A 23,062-nucleotide genomic window follows, 5' to 3' on the forward strand; every position below is an offset into this window, starting at 1 on the left:
TTGTCCAACTATGAACTTTGTAGCTACATGCTCACTTGTGCACCTGTGTTGGAGAGGGCGGTAAGGCCTCACAGTCCTAGATCCCTGCCCCTCACTGCCTGCTCATCTGGTCTAACCTTGAATCCTGGTGCTATTCATACATTCTTGCAGCACCTGACTACATCTTAGCCCTGGTACTCTTCCAATGCAGTACTATACCCATATGCCCCCCCTCCCCACTAGGCCATAGGGGGAGTCGGTTATTTTATGAGAAGTTGAAGTGTCCTAGAGGAGTAGTCAGTGATCAGTGTTGGTGTGTATAAGCCTCCAGGACATTGAGGCTCAGAGCACTGACCCAGAAGTTAAGTTCCCATTAGGGTCAGCCTGGGATGCAAGTGGCCCTCCATTCTCCCTTCTTTGTAGATCCTAGTCAAGTTATACATCTGGCTTCCCTCTCTGAACAGGAATTGAAAGTCTCCTTTAAGAAGGGACATAGGCTTTTATAGTGGGAGCCCAGGGAGCAGGTTAAACTAGAGAGGGCAGTAGTGCTTAGAAGGAGAACTAGGCCTGACAGCAGATCTTCCGAAGTCTTCTGAATGACAGCAGCAATAAGAGCAATAAGAGATGCATTTCACATAAGAAGTACACACTTGACATACATGCACACATAACACACATACACGTACTCATCTAAAACTAAATTTCACCACACAGTTGGTTTTTGTTTCACTGTCAACAGTTATGATCAGTTAACTTTTTAAAAATGCTAGTCACAACTCATAAAACTGGTACACAGGTGAGGGCATGGACAAGATGGAGTTCACCGAGGCCGAGAGCAACATGAACGACCTGGTGTCCGAGTACCAGCAGTACCAGGACCCACGGCTGACGAACAGGGGGAGTTCCAGGAGGAGGAGGGCAAGGACGAGGCCTAAGAACTTCTCAAATAAATTGTGCACCTTTAGTGACCTTCTGTTGTCCTCAATCAAGCATGCTTTCTATTTGTATACGTGGTGCTCCGCTTTGTCTCTGTCAGAAATTCACACTGTTGATGTAATAATGTGGAACTCCTAAAAATTACAGTATTGTCTAAGATATCTATACTAATAAAAAAGCATGTGTCCAAAAAAAATATTTTACCACCTAAGACATAGGATGAAGACACTTGTTAGTGGATTTCCTATGTAAGGTTATATATAGTTCACATGTCACCTAATTATCCTGAGCAGCAACCAGAGAGACTCACAGAGAAGTGGAACTCACCTTATACCAGATGTAGAGCCTAAAGCATCATGGACTTTTGTCAGCTCAAAACCTAATGTAGGTCAAAGCCTCAGGTGTGTTCCCCATCTGATTATGACAATCAGGGAAAGGCAAAGGTAAAATCAGTATCCTGATTTATTCTAGGGAAGTGATTCTCACACACTGCTGGGGGGCAGGCCAGCCCTGCCCTTGGAACCCCTGGGGGGTTCCAAGTGGGAGCTTTCTGTTACCCACTACAAAGGCCCCATCACTGCCAGGGTACCTGAGTCTCAGAAGTATTTCCTCTTTTACTACTGAGAGCTGTAATTGTGTGTGTGTGTCTGTGTGTCTATGTGTGTGTGTGTGTGTGTGTGCTTCTCTGCATCCACAGCTAGTTGTCAAGTTAATGCGTGAACTTGCATTTTGCCTTGCAGTTGTCAGGCTCTCTTGTCCTCTGCTTCCTTCCTGAATGATTCTTGGTCTTTCTCCTATCATAGCAGTGACTGTCTCTATATGTCAGACAGACAATATTTCTCTGATGTCCTCAAAATATGGCAGGAGAGAGAGATTCAGGCCTGAGTACACACAAAAGAATATAAGCAGGCAAAAATCTGAAAAGAACTAAGATCTTGCGGTGCTTGGGTGGCTCAGCAGTTGAGTGTCTGCCTTTGGCTCAGGGCCTGATCCAGATTCCTGGGATCAAGTCCCACATCGGGCTCCTTGCATGGAGCCTGCTTCTCCTCCCTCTGCCTGTGTCTCTGCCTCTCTCTCTCTGAGTCTCATGAATGAATAAATAAAATCTTAAAAAAAAGAACTGAGATCTTTTATTTTAGAACTTTTACTTACTTGTGTAATACAATGACCACCTACACACTGAGTAATCATCCCAGAAATAGAACATGTCTAACAATACATACCTTCCTGTGTTCCTATTCACTCCAGTTCTGTCCACAGCTCCTGGGTAACAATTTCAAGAAGTATATGTTTATGATTCTTTTTTAAAATTTGTGGTGGTATCACTTAGATATGCATGCTTAAGAATACATTGTTCAGTTTCCTGGAAACTTAATTTAAGGATATTCTGCAAGTTCTTAATATTTAATGTCAATATTATATCAAAAGATTAATTGCTTTCTATATATCTGTGGTTCAGTCCTTTCAGTGCTGTATATCTCAACTTATTCATCCACTCTCTGTCAAAGCCTATCCTCTCCTTTTTCACTGTTATGAAGACTGCTGCTAGGAGCACATATCCACATGTTTCCTGTGCATTTTTGCAGAGTGACTCTTAGACATAGTGTTAGGAGTGGCAATGCTGAGTCCTGAGGTACATGAATGTGCCATTTTATGATTCAGCCATATTATTTCTTCAAAGTGATTGTATTGATTTGCATTCCCAGCAGCCACATTTCAGAGATTCTATCAATGTACATTCTCACCAATGCCTGATTTTGTCCCACTTTTTAAATTTTGCAATTGAACTAATTAATAATGTCATCTTATAGTGCACAGAGATGAATTTATCTTATTACTAGTTAATTTGTGATGATTTCTCTTTTTTTTCTTATATGTGTTTTTTTTTCTATGAACATTCTGTTCATGTCTTTTGCATATATCAGTGCTGGATTTTTCAGTTTTTCTTAGTGATTTCTGTAATTTTTTAAATACTTTCCTTCCATTGATCATTATTTGACTACATTTATGCAAAAATCTCCAGATTTGTGGAGATTTTTAGTTTCTTTTTGCATTTGTTTTCATGAAGAAAAGTTTTTCCTTTTAATGTAGTCAAAGATATTACATTGTTCAGTTTGTGTCATACAGCTGTCATCTAAGTATCTTTATATGGATATTATCTCATTTAAGAAATCTTTCTCTAGGAGAAAAAGGAGGAGTTAAAATGACAGAAGTGTAGTGACTCTAATTTCATCTGGTCCCTGGAATTCAGCTTGATAGTTATCAAATAATTCTGAACACTTGTGAAGTTAACCAGAGATCTGAGAAAAGAATTGCTGAAATTGTACAACTAGAAAAGCAGCCATTTTTTGCAAGGTAGGAGATATGGAGATATGAATCAGGGAAATACATCAGAAGATAAACAGCAGGATTTATAAACTGAAGAGTCTGGCTTAAGGAAGCTACCAGAAAGTATTATAAGCAACAGAAGCACAAAATTGGAACTATTGAAGTCTGCTCAGGTGGGAGACATCGCTACCTGAAAGGCTCAGGTAGCAAAGCAAGGGCAGAATCCCAGGTGGTCTCAGGAGAGAGCATGGTCTCAAGATCCCCAGGGCTACAAGAAGAACAGGGGCACCTAAGTGTGAGAGTTCCCAAGCATCAGAGCAGGGAAGCCTGCTGCAAATTGTGAGTTTAGGAGACAGCTTTCTACTCCGTATTGCCATAAACTGTGAATTGCTGCTTGGTCAGGCAACCACTGCCTAAGCAAGGGTCCAGCAAAGGGCAGAAGCCCAGAGAGACCCCTTTTCCTCTCCTAAGGGGAAAAGTGGGGATCTGTGCTTCAGGAGTCCATAAAGTTTGGAGATTCAAATTGGGTTTGCATGCTTGAGATAAAAACACTCAGTCACAGGCTGGATGAACATAGAGTTCTGATGGAAACCAGGGAGACCACAGTGATTGCTTTTCTTTGAGGGATGTCTAAAGAGTAGAGCATGTGAACTTTCAGCTCTGGGTGATCGAGGTGACACTGTTTTTATCTCCCTCATCAGTGCTGAAAGCCTTCATGTAGCAATACAGGCCCACACTGTGCAATCCAGAACAGCTTGCACTGATTCCAGTCCTCTGGCAAGGGCAGTGCATTCCACTGGGCAAAAACACCTGAGAATGAGTCCAAAAGCCCCTCCCCTAGAAAACCAGCAGGAACATGCCGCTAATACCAAGTTTACCAATCATACAGAACTGTAAAACATAAACTCTAGGGTAAAACAATATACAGCGCTTATCATTTTTTCTTATTATTCTTTAGTCTTCAGTTTTATGTCTTTTCCTTTTCATCTATTTTCTTATTTTATAAGAAATTCCTTTTCAAAGTCTTTTTTGAGTTTTTATTTTTACATTTACATGTTTTGTTTTTTCATTTTTGGTTTCCTTTCATTGTATTCAATTATATATATGTATAATTATATATAATTACATATATATGTAAATATATATACATATATATCTTTCCTATTTGTGGATTTAGTTTCTTTGAACAAATAGACCAAAATACACTCAGGATCTAGTTTATTTTGTATTCTGTTCTCCTCCTTGTTTGATTTTTGTTTCTCTCTCTCTCTCTTAGGATTCTATTCTCTTCTGATTTGCTTGTGTATATATTTCTCATGTTGTGGTTGCTATTTTTGTATTTTCCCTCTTTCATATACAGTTGTCTGGAATAATGACAAGATAGAAAAACTCACTGCCCAAAAAAAGAACAAGAAGCAGTACACACTGCCAGGGATTTAATCAATATGGCTATAAATAAGATGTCAGAATTAGAATTCAAAACAATGATTATAAAGATAGTAGCTGGGCTTGAAAAAAGCATAGAAGGCACTAGAGAATCCCTTACTAGAGGGAAAAAAAGAACTAAAATATAAACTGGACAAAATAAAAAAGCTATTACTGAGATGCAATAAAAAATGAAGGCGCTAACTGCCAGGATAAATGAGACAGAAAGAGAGTCAGTGATATAGAAGACAAAATGATGAAGACTAAAGAAGCTGAGAAAAAGAAGAGATAAACAACTACTGAATCATGAAGGGAGGACTTGAGAGATCAATGATATCATGAAGTGAAACAATATTAGAATAATTGGGGTCCCAGAGGAAGAGGATTAAAAAACATAAGGGCAGAAGATTTATCTGAAGCAATTATAGCTTCCCCTTAATCTGGAGAAGGAAACTTGCCCTCAAGTCTAGGAGGCACAGAGAACCTCCCTCAAAATTAAAAAAAAATAGATAAACACCTTGATATATAATAGTGAAGCTTGCAATTTTCAGAGGTAAAGAGGAAATCATGAAAGCAGCTTGGAACAAGAGGTCCTTAACCTACAAGGTTATAAACATAAGCAAACTTGTCCACAGAGACATGGAGGGCCAGAAAGGATTGGCATGATATATTCAATGTGTTAAATGAGAAAAATATGCCACCAAGAATAATTTATCCATCCAAGCTGTCATTTAGAAAAAAAAAAAGGAAGAGATAAAGGGCTTTTAAGGACAAACAGAAACTAAAAGAACGTTTAATCACTGAACCACTCTGCAAGAAATATTAAAGAGGATGCTATAAGTGAAAATAGAGCCCCAAAGTAACAAACACCAGAAAGGAACAGAGACAATCTACAGAAGCAGCTACTTTTCAGATAACACAATAGCACCAAATTTCATTAATTACTCTGATTATAAATTAACTAAATGTTCCAATCAAGAGACACTTGGTATCAGATTGCATAAAATAACCCCAAAAAACAAGAACCATAGATACCCTGTCTATAAGAAACTCATTTTAGATTTAAAGAAACCTCCAGATAAAAGTGAGGGGGGATAGAACCATTTATCATGCTAATGGACTTCAAAAGAAAGCTGGAGAAACCATCTTTATATCAGATAAAATAAATTTTAAACCAAAGACTGTAGTAAGAGATGTAAAAGGACACCATATCATAATAAAAGGGTCTATCCAACAAGAAGATCTAACAATTGTAAATATTTATGTCCCTAATGTGGGAATAGCCAATTATATAGACCAATTAAAAACAAAATTAAAGAAACACATGATAATAATGCAATAAAAGTAGAGAACTTAATACCCCACTTCCAGCAATGGAAAGGTCATCTAAACAGAAGATCAAAAAGGAAACAAGGGCTTGGAATGACACACTGGACCAGATGGACTTCATAGATAAATTCAGAGCATTTCATCCTAAAGTAACAGAATACACATTCTTTTTGAGAACATACGGAAATTCTCCACAATTGATCACATACTGGGTCACAAATTAGATCTCAACTGATACCAAAAGATTGAGATTATTCCCTGCATGTTTTCAGACCACAATGTTTTAAAACTTGAACTCAGTCAGAAGAGGAAATGTGAAAGAACACAAATACATGGAGGTTAAAAAGCATCCTACTAAAGAATTAGTGGGTCAACCAGAAAATTAAAGAAGAATTTTTAAGAATTCTTAGAGACAAATGAAAAAGGAAACTCAATTCTTCAGAACCTTTGGATTGGAGTACATCTAAAGGAGCAGGAAAAAGACAGCAGATAAGGCCTAAATTCAGCAAGAAAAGAGAAAAAAAAAGGTTAGAGCAGAAATCAATGAAATACAAATCAAAGGAACAGTAGAAAAGATCAACAAAAGTAGGAGCTGATTCTTTGAAAGGTTAAGATTTGCAAGCCCCTAGCCAGACTTGTCAAAAAGAAAAGAGAAAGGACCTAAATCAATAAAATCATAAATAAAAGAATAAGATCACAACTAATACCAAAGATATACAAATATTTCAAGAGCATATTATAAGCAACTGTATGCCAAAAAATTAGGCAGTTTGGAAAAATGGATGCATTCCTAGAAATATATAAACTACCAAAACAGAAATAGGAAGAAAGAGAAAAGCTGAACAAACTCCTAAGCATCAAGGAAATTGAAGCAGTAAACAAAAATCTCCCAACAAACAAGAGTACAAGATTAGATAGCCTCCCTGAGGAATTCTACCAAACACTTAAAGAAAAATTAAGACCTATTCCTCTGAAGCTGTTTCAAAAAACAGAAATGGAAGGAAAACTTCCAAACTCATTATATGAGGCCAGATATACCTGTATCTCAAAACCAGACAGAGACCCCCACAAAGAAGGAGAATTATAGACCAATATCTCCGATGAACATGGAAGCAAATGCTGTCACCATACTAGTCAAAAGGATGCAACAGTACATTTAAGGATTAAATTTTAAAAATAAATAAATAAATAAATAAATAAATTTAATTGATTAAATAAATCAATAAATTGATTAAAGAAATCCACTTGGTCTTGGATTAATTCCTGGGCTATAAGGGTGGTTCAACATCTGCAAATCAATCAATGTGATACATCATATTAATAAAAGAAAGGACAAAAACCATCTGATAACTCTCTAGGTGCAGAAATCAATTAACAAAATACAGCATCCTTTCTTTTCTTTTTTTTTTTTGCATTAATTCACTTTTTATTACTACTGTGAATCTAAAGGAAAATGTCTTTAAATTTTTATAATTCAGCCTTTCACTTAAGTTATCTTAAGTTGTTGGAATTATTTTAACATATTAATGTTATGCCATTCTTTTTTTTATTTTTTATAAATTAATTTTTATTGGTGTTCAATTTACCAACATACAGAATAACACCCAGTGCTCATCCCGTCAAGTGTCCCCCTCCGTGCCTGTCACCCATTCACCCCCACCCCCCGCCCTCCTCCCCTTCCACCACCCCTAGTTCATTTCCCAGAGTTAGGAGTCTTTATGTTCTGTGTCCCTTTCTGATATCTCCCACACATTTCTTCTCCCTTCCCTTATATTCCCCTTCACTATTATTCATATTCCCCAAATGAGTGAGAACATACACTGTTTGTCCTTCTCCGATTGACTTACTTCACTCAGCATAATACCTTCCAGTTCCATCCACGTTGAAGCAAATGGTGGGTATTTGTCGTTTCTAATGGCTGAGGAATATTCCATTGTATACATAAACCACATCTTCTTTATCCATTCATCTTTCGATGGGCACCGAGGCTCCTTCCACAGTTTGGCTATCGCGGACATGGCTGCTAGAAACATCGGGGTGCAGGTGCCCCGGCGTTTCATTGCATCTGAATCTTCGGGGTAAATCCCTAACAGTGCAATTGCTGGGTCGTAGGGCAGGTCTATTTTTAATTCTTTGAGGAACCTCCACACAGTTTTCCAGAGTGGCTGCACCAGTTCACATTCCCACCAACAGTGTAAGAGGGTTCCCTTTTCTCCGCATCCTCTCCAACATTTGTGGTTTCCTGCCTTATTAATTTTCCCCATTCTCACTGGTGTGAGGTGGTATCTCATTGTGGTTTTGATTTGTATTTCCCTGATGGCAAGTGATGCAGAGCATTTTCTCATGTGCATGTTGGCCATGTCTATGTCTTCCTCTGTGAGATTTCTGTTCATGTCTTTTGCCCATTTCATGATTGGATTGTTTGTTTCTTTGGTGTTAAGTTTAATAAGTTCTTTATAGATTTTGGAAACTAGCCCTTTATCTGATATGTTATTTGCAAATATCTTCTCCCATTCTGGAGGTTGTCTTTGAGTTTTGTTGACTGTATCCTTTGCTGTGCAAAAGCTTCTTATCTTGATGAAGTCCCAATAGTTCATTTTTGCTTTTGTTTCTTTTGTTTTCGTGGATGTATCTTGCAAGAAGTTACTGTGGCCAAGTTCAAAAAGGGTGTTGCCTGTGTTCTCCTCTAGGATTTTGATGGAGTCTTGTCTCACATTTAAATCTTTCATCCATTTTGAGTTTATCTTTGTGTATGGTGCAAGAGAGTGGTCTAGTTACATTCTTCTGCATGTGGATGACCAATTTTCCCAGCACCATTTATTGAAGAGACTGTCTTTCTTCCAGTGGATCGTCTTTCCTCCTTTGTCGAATATTAGTTGACCATAAAGTTCAGGGTCCATTTCTGGATTCTCTATTCTGTTCCATTGGTCTATGTGTCTGTTTTTGTGCCAGTACCACACTGTCTTGATGACTGCAGCTTTGTAGTACAACCTGAAATCTGGCATTGTGATGCCCCCAGCTATGGTTTTCTTTTTTAAAATTCCCCTGGCTATTCGGGGTCTTTTCTGATTCCACACAAATCTTAAAATAATTTGTTCTAAGTCTCTGAAGAAAGTCCATGGTATTTTGATAGGGATTGCATTGAACGTGTAAATTGCCCTGGGTAACATTGACATTTTCACAATATTAATTCTGCCAATCCATGAGCATGGAATATTTTTCCATCTCTTTGTGTCTTCCTCAATTTCTTTCAGAAGTGTTCTATAGTTTTTAGGGTATAGATCCTTTACCTCTTTGGTTAGGTTTATTCCTAGGCATCTTATGCTTTTGGGTGCAATTGTAAATGGGATTGACTCCTTAATTTCTCTTTCTTCAGTCTCATTGTTAGTGTATAGGAATGCCATTGATTTCTGGGCATTGATTTTGTATCCTGCCACGCTACCAAATTGCTGTATGAGTTCTAGCAATCTTGGGGTGGAGGCTTTTGGGTTTTCTATGTAGAGTATCATGTCATCGGCGAAGAGGGAGAGTTTGACTTCTTCTTTGCCAATTTGAATGCCTTTAATGTCTTTTTGTTGTCTGATTGCTGAGGCTAGGACTTCCAATACTATGTTGAATAGCAGTGGTGAGAGTGGACATCCCTGTCTGGTTCCTGATCTTAGGGGAAAGGCTCCCAGTGCTTCCCCATTGAGAATGATATTTGCTGTGGGCTTTTCGTAGATGGCTTTTAAGATATCGAGGAAAGTTCCCTCTATCCCTACACTCTGAAGAGTTTTGATCAGGAATGGATGCTGTATTTTGTCAAATGCTTTCTCTGCATCTAAGGAGAGGATCATATGGTTCTTGGTTTTTCTCTTGCTGATATGATGAATCACATTGATTGTTTTACGAGTGTTGAACCAGCCTTATGTCCCAGGGATAAATCCTACTTGGTCATGGTGAATAATTTTCTTAATGTGTTGTTGGATCCTATTGGCTAGTATCTTGTTGAGAATTTTTGCATCCATGTTCATCAGGGATATTGGTCTGTAATTCTCCTTTTTGGTGGGGTCTTTGTCTGGTTTTGGAATTAAGGTGATGCTGGCCTCATGGAACGAGTTTGGAAGTACTCCATCTCTTTCTATCTTTTCAAACAGCTTTAGTAGAATAGGTATGATTTCTTCTTTAAACGTTTGATAGAATTCCCCTGGGAAGCCATCTGGCCCTGGACTCTTGTGTCTTGGGAGGTTTTTGATGACTGCTTCAATTTCCTCCCTGGTTATTGGCCTGTTCAGGTTTTCTATTTCTTCCTGCTCCAGTTTTGGTAGTTTGTGGCTTTCCAGGAATGCGTCCATTTCTTCTAGATTGCCTAATTTATTGGCGTAGAGCTGTTCATAATATGTTTTTAAAATCGTTTGTATTTCCTTGGTGTTGGTAGTGATCTCTCCTTTCTCATTCATGATTTTATTAATTTGAGTCTTCTCTCTCTTCTTTTTAATAAGGTTGGCTAATGGTTTATCTATCTTATTAATTCTTTCAAAGAACCAACTCCTGGTTCTATTGATCTGTTCCACAGTTCTTCTGGTCTCAATTTCATTGAGTTCTGCTCGAATTTTAATTAACTCTCTTCTTCTGCTGGGCGTCGGGTCGATTTGCTGCTTCTTCTATAGCTCCTTTATGTGTAAGGTTAGCTTTTGTATTTGAGTTCTTTCCAGTTTTTGAATGGATGCTTGTATTGCGATGTATTTCCCCCTCAGGACTGCTTTTGCTGCATCCCAAAGAGTTTGAACAGTTGTATCTTCATTCTCATTAGTTTCCAAGAATCTTTTTAATTCTTCCTTAATTTCCTGGTTGACCCTTTTATCTTTTAGCAGGATGGTCCTTAACCTCCACGTGTTTGAGGTCCTTCCAAACTTCTTCTTGTGATTGAGTTCTAATTTCAAGGCGTTATGGTCTGAGAATATGCAGGGGACGATCCCAATGTTTTGGTATCGGTTCAGACCCGATTTGTGACCCAGTATGTGGTCTATTCTGGAAAAAGTTCCATGTGTACTTGAGAAGAATGTGTATTCAGTTCAGTTTGGATGTAAAGTTCTGTAGATATCTGTGAAATCTATCTGGTCCAGTGTATCATTTAAAGCTCTCGTTTCTTTGGAGATGTTGTGCTTAGAAGACCTATCGAGGGTAGAAAGAGCTAGATTGAAGTCAACAAGTATAAGTGTATTGTTATCTAAATATTTCTTCACTTTGGTTAATAATTGGTTTAAGTATTTGGCAGCTCCCACATTCAGGGCATATATATTGAGGATTGTTAAGTCCTCTTGTTGGATAGATCCTTTAAGTATGATATAGTGTCCCTCTTCGTCTCTCACTACTGTCTTCGGAGTGAATTTTAGTTTATCTGATATAAGGATGGCTACCCCTGCTTTCTTTTGAGAACCATTTGAATGGTAAATGGTTCTCCAACCTTTTATTTTCAGGTTGTAGGTGTCCTTCTGTCTAAAATGAGTCTCTTGTAGAGACTTGTAGATGGGTCCTGCTTTTTTATCCAGTCTGAAACCCTGCGCCTTTTGATGGGGTCATTAAGCCCATTCACGTTCAGAGTTACTATTGACAGATATGAGTTTAGTGTCATCATGGTATCTATTCAGTCCTTGTTTTTGTGGATTGTTCCACTGAACTTCTTCTTAAAGGGGAATTTTAAGAGTCCCCCTTAAAATTTCTTGCAGAGCTGGTTTGGAGGTCACATATTCTTTCAGTTCCTGCCTGTCTTGGAAGCTCTTTATCTCTCCTTCCATTTTGAATGAGAGCCTTGCTGGATAAAGTATTCTTGGTTGCATGTTCTTCTCATTGAGGACCCTGAATATATCCTGCCAGCCCTTTCTGGCCTGCCACGTCTCTTGTGGAGAGGTCTGCTGTTACCCTAATATTCCTCCCCATGAAAGTCAGGGACTTCTTGTCTCTTGCTGCTTTAAGGATCTTCTCTTTATCTTTGGAATTTGCAAGCTTCACTATTAAATGTCGAGGTGTTGAACGGTTTTTATTAATTTTAGGGGGGGATCTCTCTATTTCCTGGATTTGAATGCCTGTTTCCCTTCCCAGATTGGGAAAGTTTTCAGCTAGGATTTGTTCAAATACATATTCTGGCCCTCTGTCCCTTTTGGCGCCCTCGGGAACCCCAATTAAACGTAGGTTTTTCTTCCTTAGACTGTCATTTATTTGCCTTAATCTGTCTTCATGGTCCTTTAATTGTTTGTCTCTTTTTTCCTCAGTTTCCCTCTTTGCCATTAACTTGTCTTCTATGTCACTCACTCGTTCTTCCACCTCGTTAACCCTCGTCGTTAGGACTTCTAGTTTGGATTGCATCTCATTCAGTTGATTTTTAATTTCTGCCTGATTGGATCTAAATTCTGCAGTCATGAAGTCTCGTGAGTCCTTAATGCTTTTTTCTAGAGCCACCAGTAGCTGTATAATAGTGCTTCTGAATTGGCTTTCTGACATTGAATTGTAATCCAGATTTTGTAGCTCTGTGGGAGAGAGGGCTGTTTCTGATTCTTTTTTTGAGGTGAGGTTTTCCTTCTAGTCATTTTGCTCAGTGCGGAGTGGCCAAAAACAAGTTGTATTGGGAAAAGGAGAGAAAGAGAGAGAAGGAAAGAAAAGAGAAAAAGAAAAAAGAAAAAGAAAAGAAAAAGGAAAGAAGAGAAGAAAAAGGGAAAGAAAAAGAAAGAAAGGTGAAAAAAATAAGGGGGTGGGGGAAGCAATCAGAAATCAAAAAGAAAAGAAAAAAGAAAAGAAAAGAAAAAAAACACGGGGGAGTATTTCTGTAGACCTTAAGTCCCGTGACTTCCCCTGGAACTGGTCCGTCCAGGTGGTCTTCTGGGGGAGGGGCCTGCTGCACTGATTTTCAGGTGTTAGCACTTGGGGGAGCTGCTCTGCCCCTGCCTGCTGCAGGGCTCAGCGGGGGTTGTTTACCCCGTGAGGCCTCAGGAGGAACAGTTGCAGTTGCTATGGCAACTCTGGAAGCCTGGATTCAGCCTCCACAGGAACTATGGGGCTCGGGGCTCTCGGTTCTCCGTCTGCAGGGCCTGGAGGCTCCGGGGCGGGGCCGCTGATCTGCTCAGTTCGGGGCAGGAGCGTCCTCGCTGTCCTGGGCCCTCCCGGCCTCTGCCTGTCCCGGGGGAGGCCGGATCCTGGGCTGTGTCCCGGCGCCCTGTGCTCCGGGGCCTGCGTTGTTGGATTCGCGCTCCCGCCCCGCAGCTCCCTCCCTGGAGCCGCTCCCGAGCCCCTCCGAGCTGCTCCGGTGCGTGCTGCAGCCCTTAGGGAGCTCGGAGAATTACCCTGCGCTCGCAGGTGTCTGTTAGTGTCCCCGGGAGCCCGAGGGCATCCCCGCTCTCCTGGGTCCTGCTCCAACTCCCTGCGAGCCCCTTTCCGCCCGCCCGGGAAGGTTGGTGCAGCTCCTGCTCCTCCTGGACGGGGCTTTCCTGTCCTGGGGACACTGGCCCCGGCCTCAGCCCGGCTCCTCCGGGGCCCCTCCCCCTCGGAGGCCTTTTGTTTCTTTATTTCTTTTTCCCCGTCTTCCTACCTGGATAGAAGCGTGAACTCCTCTCACTGTAGCATTCCAGCTGGTCTCTCTTTACATCTCAGGCCGAATTCGTAGATTTTCAGGATGGTTTGAAGGTTATCTAGGTAATTTGTTGGGGACAGGTGATTTGGGGACCCTACTCTTCCGCCATCTTGCCCCTCCTCCCTACAGCATCCTTTCTTGATCAAAAACACCTTCTGCCATGCGGGATTGAGAGAATATACCTCAATATCATAAAAGCGATATACAAAAAGCCCACAACAAATATCATTCTCACTGGGGAAATTGAGACAAAGCCAATCCATAAGAGGCTCTTAACTGTAGGAAACAAACTGAGGGTTGCTGGAGGGGGGGTTGGTGGAGGGATGGGATAACTGGGTAATGGGCATTAAGGTGGGCACTTGATAAAAAGAGCCCTGGGTGTTATATGCAATTGATGAATCACTAAACTCTACCTCTGAAAGTCAAGAGAGAGAGAGAGAGAGAGAGAGAGAGAGAGAGAGAGAAATCTTTCTCTAAGAACAGTCAGAGGATCTCCTACAGTTTCCATTTGAGATTTAGGTCTTTAATCTATCTGGAGTAATGTAAGCAGAGATTCAGTAACTTCTGTCCATATGGAGAGCCAGTTAGCTCCCTTTACTAGATGGTGCCTTCCAGACCCCCTGACATTCCATGGACTTCTCCCATGCCACAGAATTCCACACATACCTTAATCCTATATAGGGCTCTGTGTCCCTTTCTGTGGGTCAGATGGTCTATTCCTGTGCCAGCATCCAAATATCTTATATACTATAACATGGAAATAAATATTATCTGATACAGCAGATCTCCCTATGTTCTTCCTCTTGAGAAACTTTGGTATTTTACCCCCTGATTTTCCACATAAATCTTAGAATCCAGGCTCCTTCCTCCCCTCTGAACTCCCACCCTGCTGTCTTGCCAGATTTTCCCCAGAGCTCTTGCTGTTATTTTAAGTTGTTCATGGGATGTGACCCCGTGAATTACCAGTGTCATACATGACCAAGGGTGAAAAGGTCACAGCCAGCAACAGGGCTTCTAAAAATGAAAGAAACAAAAACACAGAGAAATGTTATAGTTCTCCTTTCTGAAGGGAAATGTTTCTCTTATTCACCGGAAGCTTTGGAAACTTGCTCATAGCCTTCCTCCCTGTCCACAGGACTACCATGGGAGTCTTAGCTAGATGACCTCTCAGGGGTCATCAGAGACCTGCCTCCCACCCCTGGTGTCTCTTTGCCCTCCTTTCACTCCCTGAGCCACCTGAAGTCAAAACACTTTTATGTCTCTTTTCCTGGAAGTGCTTTTTCTGTGGAGAAACAGTGGTTTCACTTTCATGTCCTGTAGATGTAAGCCCACAACTATCAGCAAAGTCTTCCTGTTGAGGCTTTCATTCTTCCTGTTGTTTTCACACTCTATCCAGGCAAGACAGAGGCTCTCCAGCCCCTTGCTTAGTGCAGTAATTTCAGGAGTGCCCAGTGCCTGCATTTCCTAGGGAGGACAGCTCTATGGAGTGTTCCTGTGCCTGGGACTCCAAGGAGCTCTTCACTAATCTCAGCATTTTCGACTGTGTAAGCAAAAACATTCATGGGCTCTGACATCAGAAACCTCTTTTCTTTCTGGAGCTGTTGAGTGAGCCAAATGTGTACTTGCAATATTAGGATGCTGGCTTGTGCTTGGAGGGTTGAGTGACAGGGGTAGCTGGTGGAGAGGTAAGATTTCATCCAGCTGCTCACTCAATTCTCTTTGAAGAAGAGAAAAACATTGTGAAGGTATCTCTATAGTAGAAGAAAATTTGGAATTAGCAGAATATTTACTGGGTGTCTCCAGTTGGAAGCTACACCATGTATTAATGCAATCTCTACCTCATTGCCATAGATCTATTTAAAAACATGATGAGTATTGATAATTGTTAGCAATGCAAAGTAATTGTTTTGTTGGGCATTTTTTCCCATCTGTTCAGGGTATAACAAAATACCCAGGTGACTTATGAACAGAAACATATTTCTCATACTTCTGGAGGTTGGGAAGACCTAGTTCAAGGCATTGGTAGAGTCAGTGTTGGTGAGAACTCACTTCTGAGGTGTACATTTCTTCTTGTTGCTTCACATGGCAAAAGGAGCAAATTAGCTATCTGCATCTCTTAAATGGCACTAATCCATTCATGATGGCTCTCTGCCTTCATGACTAAGGCAATGACACCAATTCTATCTACTAACACCAGAAATTGAGCTTTCTCTTCATCTGTGAATTTTTCAGAGGACATAAACATTCAGTCCATAGTAGTTATATATATAACATCTATCCATGGAGGTTCAGTGACTTCCCATCCTCATCTTAGAATAGAGCATTCTTGCTGTTGTGGAATTTTCTGGTTCCATACAAATTTTGGGAATATTTGTTCCATTGCTGCACAAAATGTTGATGGTGTTTGTTAGGGATTGCATTGAATGCATAGAAGGTTCTGGGTAGAATAGACATTTTAATGATATTTGTTCTTCCAATTCATGAGCTTGGAGTATTTTTCCATTTGTTTGTGTCTTCTTCAATTTCTTTCATGAGTGTTCTGTAGTTTTTAGAATACAGAGTCTTTTGTAAGGTAAGAAGATCCTTACCTCTTTGGTTAGGTTTCTTCCTAGATATCTTACGGTTTTTGGTGGAATTGTAAATGGGATAGATTTCTTGATTTCTCTTTCTTCTGTCTTATTGTTATTTCACAACAGCCAAAGGTGTGTTGAAAAATACACCTAAAACTTGTGGCATCACAATTCCGGTCTTCAAGCTATATTACAGAGGTGTAATCATATCAAGAAAGTATGGTACTGGCATCAAAACAGTTGCAGAGATCCAATGAATAGAACAGAGAACCCAGAAATGGACCCTCAACTTTCTGATCAACTAATCTTCAACAAAGCAGGAAAAGAATATCCAATGGAAAAAAGACACTATCTTCAATGGTGTTGGGAAAATTTGATAGGCACATATAGAGGAATGAGACTGGACTGCTGTCTCACACCATATACAAAAAATGAACTCAAAATGGACAAAAGATATATATGTGGACCAGCATCCATCTAAATCCTAGAGGAGAACACAGGCAGCAACCTCTTTGACCTTGGCTGCAGCAACTTCCTGCTAGACACATCTTCAAAGGCAAGGGAAACAAAAGTAAAAATGAACTATTGGAACTTCATCAAGACACAAAGCTTATGCAAAGCAAAGGAAACAGTCAACAAAACTAAAAAGCAACCTCCAGAATGGGAGAAGATATTTTTAAATGTCTCATCAGATAAAGGGCTTGTATTCAAAATCTGTAAAGAACTTACTGGGGACGCCAGGGTGGCTCAGCGGTTGAGCATCTGCCTTTGGCTCAGGGCATGATCCTGGTCCAGGAATCGAGTCCCGCATCGGGATCCCTGCGGGGAGCCTGCTTCTCCCTCTGTCTATCTCTCTGCTGCTTTCTGTGTGTCTCTCATGAATAAATAAATAATATCTTAAAAAAAAAAGAACTTACCAAACTCAGTACCCAAAGAATAATCTAGTCAAGAAATGGGCAGAAGACATGAACAGACATTTCTTCAAAGAAGGCATATAAATATGTGGAGGCTGAGAAAATTAAAGCCATTCCACCTTGAGTTCAGCGTTAGCACAACTCAAGAAGAAGAGAGCATCTCAGGCCCCTGTGAATAACAGCTGAAATTTGCCTTGCTTCAGTTACAGGAAAAAACAGCTTATAGCTTAATGCCCTGGAAAGCCCCATATTAGAATGAGAACAGAGCTCAAGCCAGTGGCAGGAAGCCCCATATCAGAATGAGAACAGAGCTCAATGCCATTGAAAGCCCCAAATCAGAACTTGAGAAATTCCTCCACCCCTTCTGGAGGTCCCCTAGACCAGCCCATAAAACTAAGCTGGAACCCACCTCGGGGTCCAAGTTCCTGCTCCGCTGTGTTGGGTACACTTGGACCCAATCTTGAGCTTGTAAATAAAACCTCGTGTGTTTGCATCGGTGTGGGCTCCTTGGTGGTTTCTCGGATTCGCAATCTTGAGCACAACAAATGGCCAACAGATACATGAGAAAATGCTCAACATCACTCAGCATCAGGGAAATACAAATCAAAATTGCAATGAGATACCACTCTTACCATTCAGAATGGCTAAAATTAACAAGTCAGGGAACAAGAGATGTTGGCAAGGATGTAGAGAAAGGGGAACCCTCTTATAATGCTGATGGAAATGCAAGTTTGTACAGCCACTCTGGAAAACATTATGAAGGTTCCTCAAAAAGTTGAAAATAGAACTACCCTATGACCCAGCAATTGCACTACTAGGTGCAATTGCATAGGTGTTTATGCAAAGGATACAAATATAGTGATTCAAAGGGGTACCTGCACCCTAATGTTTATAGCAGTAATGGCCACAAGAGCCAAACTATGGAAAGAGCAAAGATACCCATGGATAGATGAATAGATAAAGAAGAGGTGGTAAGACATAGATACAAAGAAATATTACTCAGGCACCAAAAAAATAAAATCTAACCATTTGCAAAAATGTGGATGGAACTATAGGGTATTATGCTAAGGGGAAATAAGTCAATCAGAGAAAGACAATTATCATATAATATTATTCATATGTCAAATATCAGAAACAAAACAGGAAAAATGAAATAAGATGAAATCAGAGAGGAAGACAATCCATAAAAGTCTCTTAACTGTAGGAAACAAGCTGAGAGTTGTTGGAGGGGAGGTGGGTGGGGGAATGGGTTAACTGGGTGATGGGCATTAAAGAGGGCACTTGAGGTAATGAGCCCTGGGTGTTATATGCAACTGTTGATTCACAAAATTCTACCCCTGAAGCTAATAATACAGTATATGTTAACTAGATTGCATTTAATTTTTAAAAAATAAAAATAGGGATACCTACGTTGCTCCATTTTAATATTCATTTCAATTTCCTTGAATCTTTGGGATTCTCCATTTAACGAGTAATATCATCTTCCTGGGTACTTCATTAGTAATCAATTAAATAAAATCCTCAAGGCATAATCATATTATACTTATTTGAGAGTTATGATTGAAAAGTAATTCTGTAGGACATGTGATTGTGATGAATATTTAGTATGCCGCTGCTGGCAAAAGCCCACTGGTAGTTCTTGAGACAACTTTATGTCTATAAGTATTTTTAAAATCATAGTCTCCTCACTCATAGTGGATAAGAATTCTCATCTATAAGATACTAATGATGACCTTAATTGTCATGATATAATCAGATACCTATGTTTCAAAAGCATGCAGAAATGAATAGGGAAAATTAGAGCTCTTATCTACTTCCTCTTGCATTTTTTGTCATATGCTCTAAATCCCACCCAAATTCTCCCATCAGATGAGGAAAATGGACATTAAGCTGCCATGAGGCAATTTTTACCTCATGAGAGGATTATGTGCTTGGCTATCCCTCTTATAGAACACACACCCTGGGGGACTTTTCTCTGCCTCCAGCCTCTCCCACAAGACAAGTCTTGCTCCTATTTGCTTCAGGGATGGGAGTTAAGCTATGTCTGCAATTCTTCTGTGCTCCCCAATGTGCTGGCCTGACTGATTTTTCTTGCAGAAGGGAAATGGTTTGAGCTCTGTATTGAGATTTCAGGAAAATGCATTGTCTGTATTCATTTCTCATTGCTGTGTAATAAATCAACACAAATTTAGTGGCTTAAGACAACTCCAGAGGGTATTTGTCTAAAACGAATCTTAATGGAGTTATAATGAAGGTGTCAGCAAGATTGGTTACTTCTGGAGGCTCCAAAAGGCAATCTATTTCTCTGTCTTTTCCAGCTTATAGCAAGTAACCGAATTCCTTAGCTTCTGGTCCTTCTTATATCTTACATGTTTCTGGATCTTCACTCCAGCCTCTGACACTTTCATTTTATTTCTTCTATATTTAGCCTTGCCTTCTTTATATAAGGTCCCCTGTGACTATATCACTACATTAATTAGTATGGCAAGGAGGATCATCTCTCCAGAAACCCTTGCTAGAATTCAAGTAGTCCTTCAAGAGACCAAGAGGTGGCTAACATAAATCAGGAATCACCTGTGGATGCAGAAGTACTCCCCTGGATGTGACTGTGACTGGGTAATCTGGCACTGGGAATTCCAATTTCATTATGGACTGTGGGATCTTAGTCATGATGAGGATGTTTCTGCGAGCGTAGGAGTTGTGGAGACCACCATGAAGAAAAAATTCTATCAACATTCAAAATATCCCAATGTGATCTGGGAACTGCCTGGAACTAGTGCCCCCAATTTCCTTCCACACATGTATCTTGAAATGGTGGGATTTGCTAACTAAGACTACTTCACAATCATTCTACCTCACAGTTTAACTTCAGTGATTACATGCTGGCCCCCAAAATCGAGAAGCTAGACAAGAAGTTTTACTCTATTAGAACCTAGGTGGACAGTGATTCATATAATGAAGAGAAAAAGCAAGCTCGGGTCATTAAAAATAGAGAGAGTTCTTCAATAGATATGAGAGAACTGCCTGGCTAATCTCAGCAACATCAGAATGCCTGAGCCAGGAACCTTAGTCTCCACCTTTGACCTGGATGACTTTGATTTCCCAAGACTGGAGGAAACCCTGCTGAAGGAGCTCCCTGTGCTATACTTTTGAGATCCTGTTGCCCAATTTGTCTGGTGTTTCCACTGAAATGAAGAGAGCTTTCTTCAAGGAAACTATCTGTCTGGATGCTCTGAAATCTTCCCTGGATCCCCTGAAGTCAGCATTGGCCTTTTTCTTCTTTATGTTGTGCTTCAGTGACTTTGATTTGCCCCAGGAGGAGAGGTCCTTGAAACTTTACCAAAGCCATTTCTCTTTGGATGCAAAATCAGTCAAAAAGATTGCTGAGAAGCTGGGCATATCTGTGGAGGAGACTGAATTTCACCAAGTAGTTGAATTTCTGCTTGCTTGTGAAGGATAACAGCATAGCAGCCAAGGCCTTGAATTCCAGTTTTTGAAAATCTACTTTCCACATTTGAAATTTAACTGCACAGGCCATTGATGTTAAAATTTTCTTGCATACGATTTTAGAGTTTTGGTTTACAACTATGCCACAGTGATGAGTTGAATTGCCTAACAGAACAACAAATGATGTTACATTTTTAAAAAGATTTTATTTATTTATTTATTTATTTATTCATGAGAGACACACACACATGCACAGAGGCAGAGACACAGGCAGAGGGAGAAGCAGGCTCCATTCGGACTCGATCCCAGGGAGCCACTGAGCCAAAAATAGGTGCTAAACTGCTGAGCCACCCAGGGATCCCCTATATGGTGTTATGTTTTGTCAGTGGTAGGGTCCTGTTCCACACTGATACTCCACTGCTATGCAAAGGAGATTTGACCATGGTCTCTCCCTGCACTCCCTGGTCTATATTGCTTAAAACGTGACAGAAATGCATCCCATACTTTTCCTATTCTCATGTATTATGAGGTAGTGTACATTTGCTTGATTTACTTAGATAATAAACATTAGGCAACAATCAAGATAATTGTTATCCATTAGCTTTTTATGAAGGATTTTCCCCAGTCATCATATCAATATCCTATCACCAAACTAAGTGAAATCCACTAGTATGGAAACATGTCCAAGTAAATAATCTATTGTGTAAGAGGACACTAACAGGGAGGTCACTATAGAAGGGAGTTGCAAGAGGAATAGGTTAATGTTCTATGATGTATTTCCAGATATTACAGGGCAACAGAGGGAAGGGAACAAAGTCAGGGTTTATGTTTCTAAGACTTTACTGACACTAAATGGGCAAGAGACCTGTGAACAGGGAACAATGAGGGGCAGGAGATATGAGAGAGTGAAGGTAAATTAGGAAGGAGACTGGAAAGCAAAGATGAATTCATTAGGCAAAATGGAAGAATAGTGTTTTTGTTTCCACATAAATTTCTACATCAGATTTGTGAAATGAGACTTGGCAAACATGAATATCTCCCTCAAGGCTCAACAACAGTTATACCTGCTGTTACTGTAATTGAGATTTTCCCACTACTTTTCTCCATCACTGGTATAGGGTGGATGCTTTATGTTGTAACAGGTGTACATGGGGATGCTGTCTCTCAGATGCTCCATTACTCTGAAAGTAAAGGGTGCAGAGATATAGAGAAGGACACTACTGGCCCACAATCCCCTGAGCATTCCTTGCTCATCCCCTGCTCAGGGGTGGTCTCCTGTAGGGCAGAATGTTGTCAGTAAGGTAGACAGTGAATGACTGTGCTACCTCATGTATAACAGATGTTTGAAGTATTCAAGAGAAGGAGTTCTTGACTCTCTTGTAAGGGACATTGAACTTAAATATTTTGTTTCTTAGATATTGATATGCATCCCTAGTGCTGAATTTACCCTCTCAGAGTCCTACTTATTCAGTTTCCACCCTGACTGGGTATAATGTCTTTTACTTCCTGCCCTGACCACCCAGAGTTAGTGAAGACTCCCCAGGTTTCAGGGCTCAGTCCTTGAAAGACCACCCTCAGTTCAGTCACCAGCTGCACTTGAAGCAGTTCCCAGGTCACCCGGACCTCCAACTGTCTACAAATTAGGGGGCCCTTATAACCCCCTCAGGCTTGCTAATTGATTAGAATGATTCACACGAGTCAGGAAACTTAAACTTATATTTACACATACAGTTTTATTTAAAAGAATACACATAGGGTGAGGTCTGGGAGGGAGTACACAGCATCCATGCCTCTCTCCATGGAGCCAGAGTGTGCACCCTCCTGGAATATCAATGTAAACATCAACCAAGAAGCCCACTGACCCTCGGTATTCAGAGTTTTTGATTGAGTCTTCATTGCAAAGACATGATTGATCAAATCTTTGGCTCCTTGATGGAGCTCGTCCCCACCAGCCTTCTCCCCAGAGGTCCAGCTGGCCCAAAGTCCCCATCCTCTAAACATGGTTGGTCTTCCTGGTGGCCAGCCACTGACCTGAAGCTACCTAGGATCTTACCTGGAATCACTTCATTAGCATAACAAAGTCAGCTCCTTTCACTCAGGAAATTCCCAGGGTTTCTGAAGCTGTGCCAGGAACCAGGGACAAGGACTAGATACACTCTTTATTAGACTTCACCCCCAGGGAGTTTGGACTGTCCAAGGTTAACAGGGGGAACATGAGAGTCGTTTTCCAGGACTCAGCCTGTGTTCTCTGATTCCAGATTCAGCTTCTGCCTGGCCTGGAGCCTGGGGCCTGGTTAGAGTGTCCTCTTGGGGGTCGCTGAGAAGCCCCCTGCCTGGGATCCTGTGCCCTCCTCTCACTCATGTTGCCAAAACACACAAAATCACTGTCCATGGTGCCTTTCAGTTTCACTTCCTGGCAATGCCTGTGTTTCTCAGAAAAGGAGTCCTCAGAACTTTCCTTTTACTTTCTGTTCCTGGAAATGCAGGGCTCTACAATGTGCTGGCTGCCTCTTTACTATTGACCAAATTCC

At 40.5% G+C, this 23,062-nt stretch overlaps 1 pseudogene; it reads left to right on the forward strand.

Annotated features, from left to right (window-relative positions):
- Positions 1-19,565: 19,565 nt before the first annotated feature.
- On the forward strand, positions 19,566-20,581 carry LOC129494651 (T-cell-specific guanine nucleotide triphosphate-binding protein 2-like; annotated as a pseudogene).
- The last annotated feature ends 2,481 nt before the right edge of the window (positions 20,582-23,062 follow it).

The sequence above is a fragment of the Nyctereutes procyonoides genome, unplaced genomic scaffold (assembly GCF_905146905.1).
Source record: "Nyctereutes procyonoides isolate TBG_1078 unplaced genomic scaffold, NYPRO_anot_genome, whole genome shotgun sequence".
NCBI classification, from domain to species: Eukaryota; Metazoa; Chordata; class Mammalia; order Carnivora; family Canidae; genus Nyctereutes; species Nyctereutes procyonoides.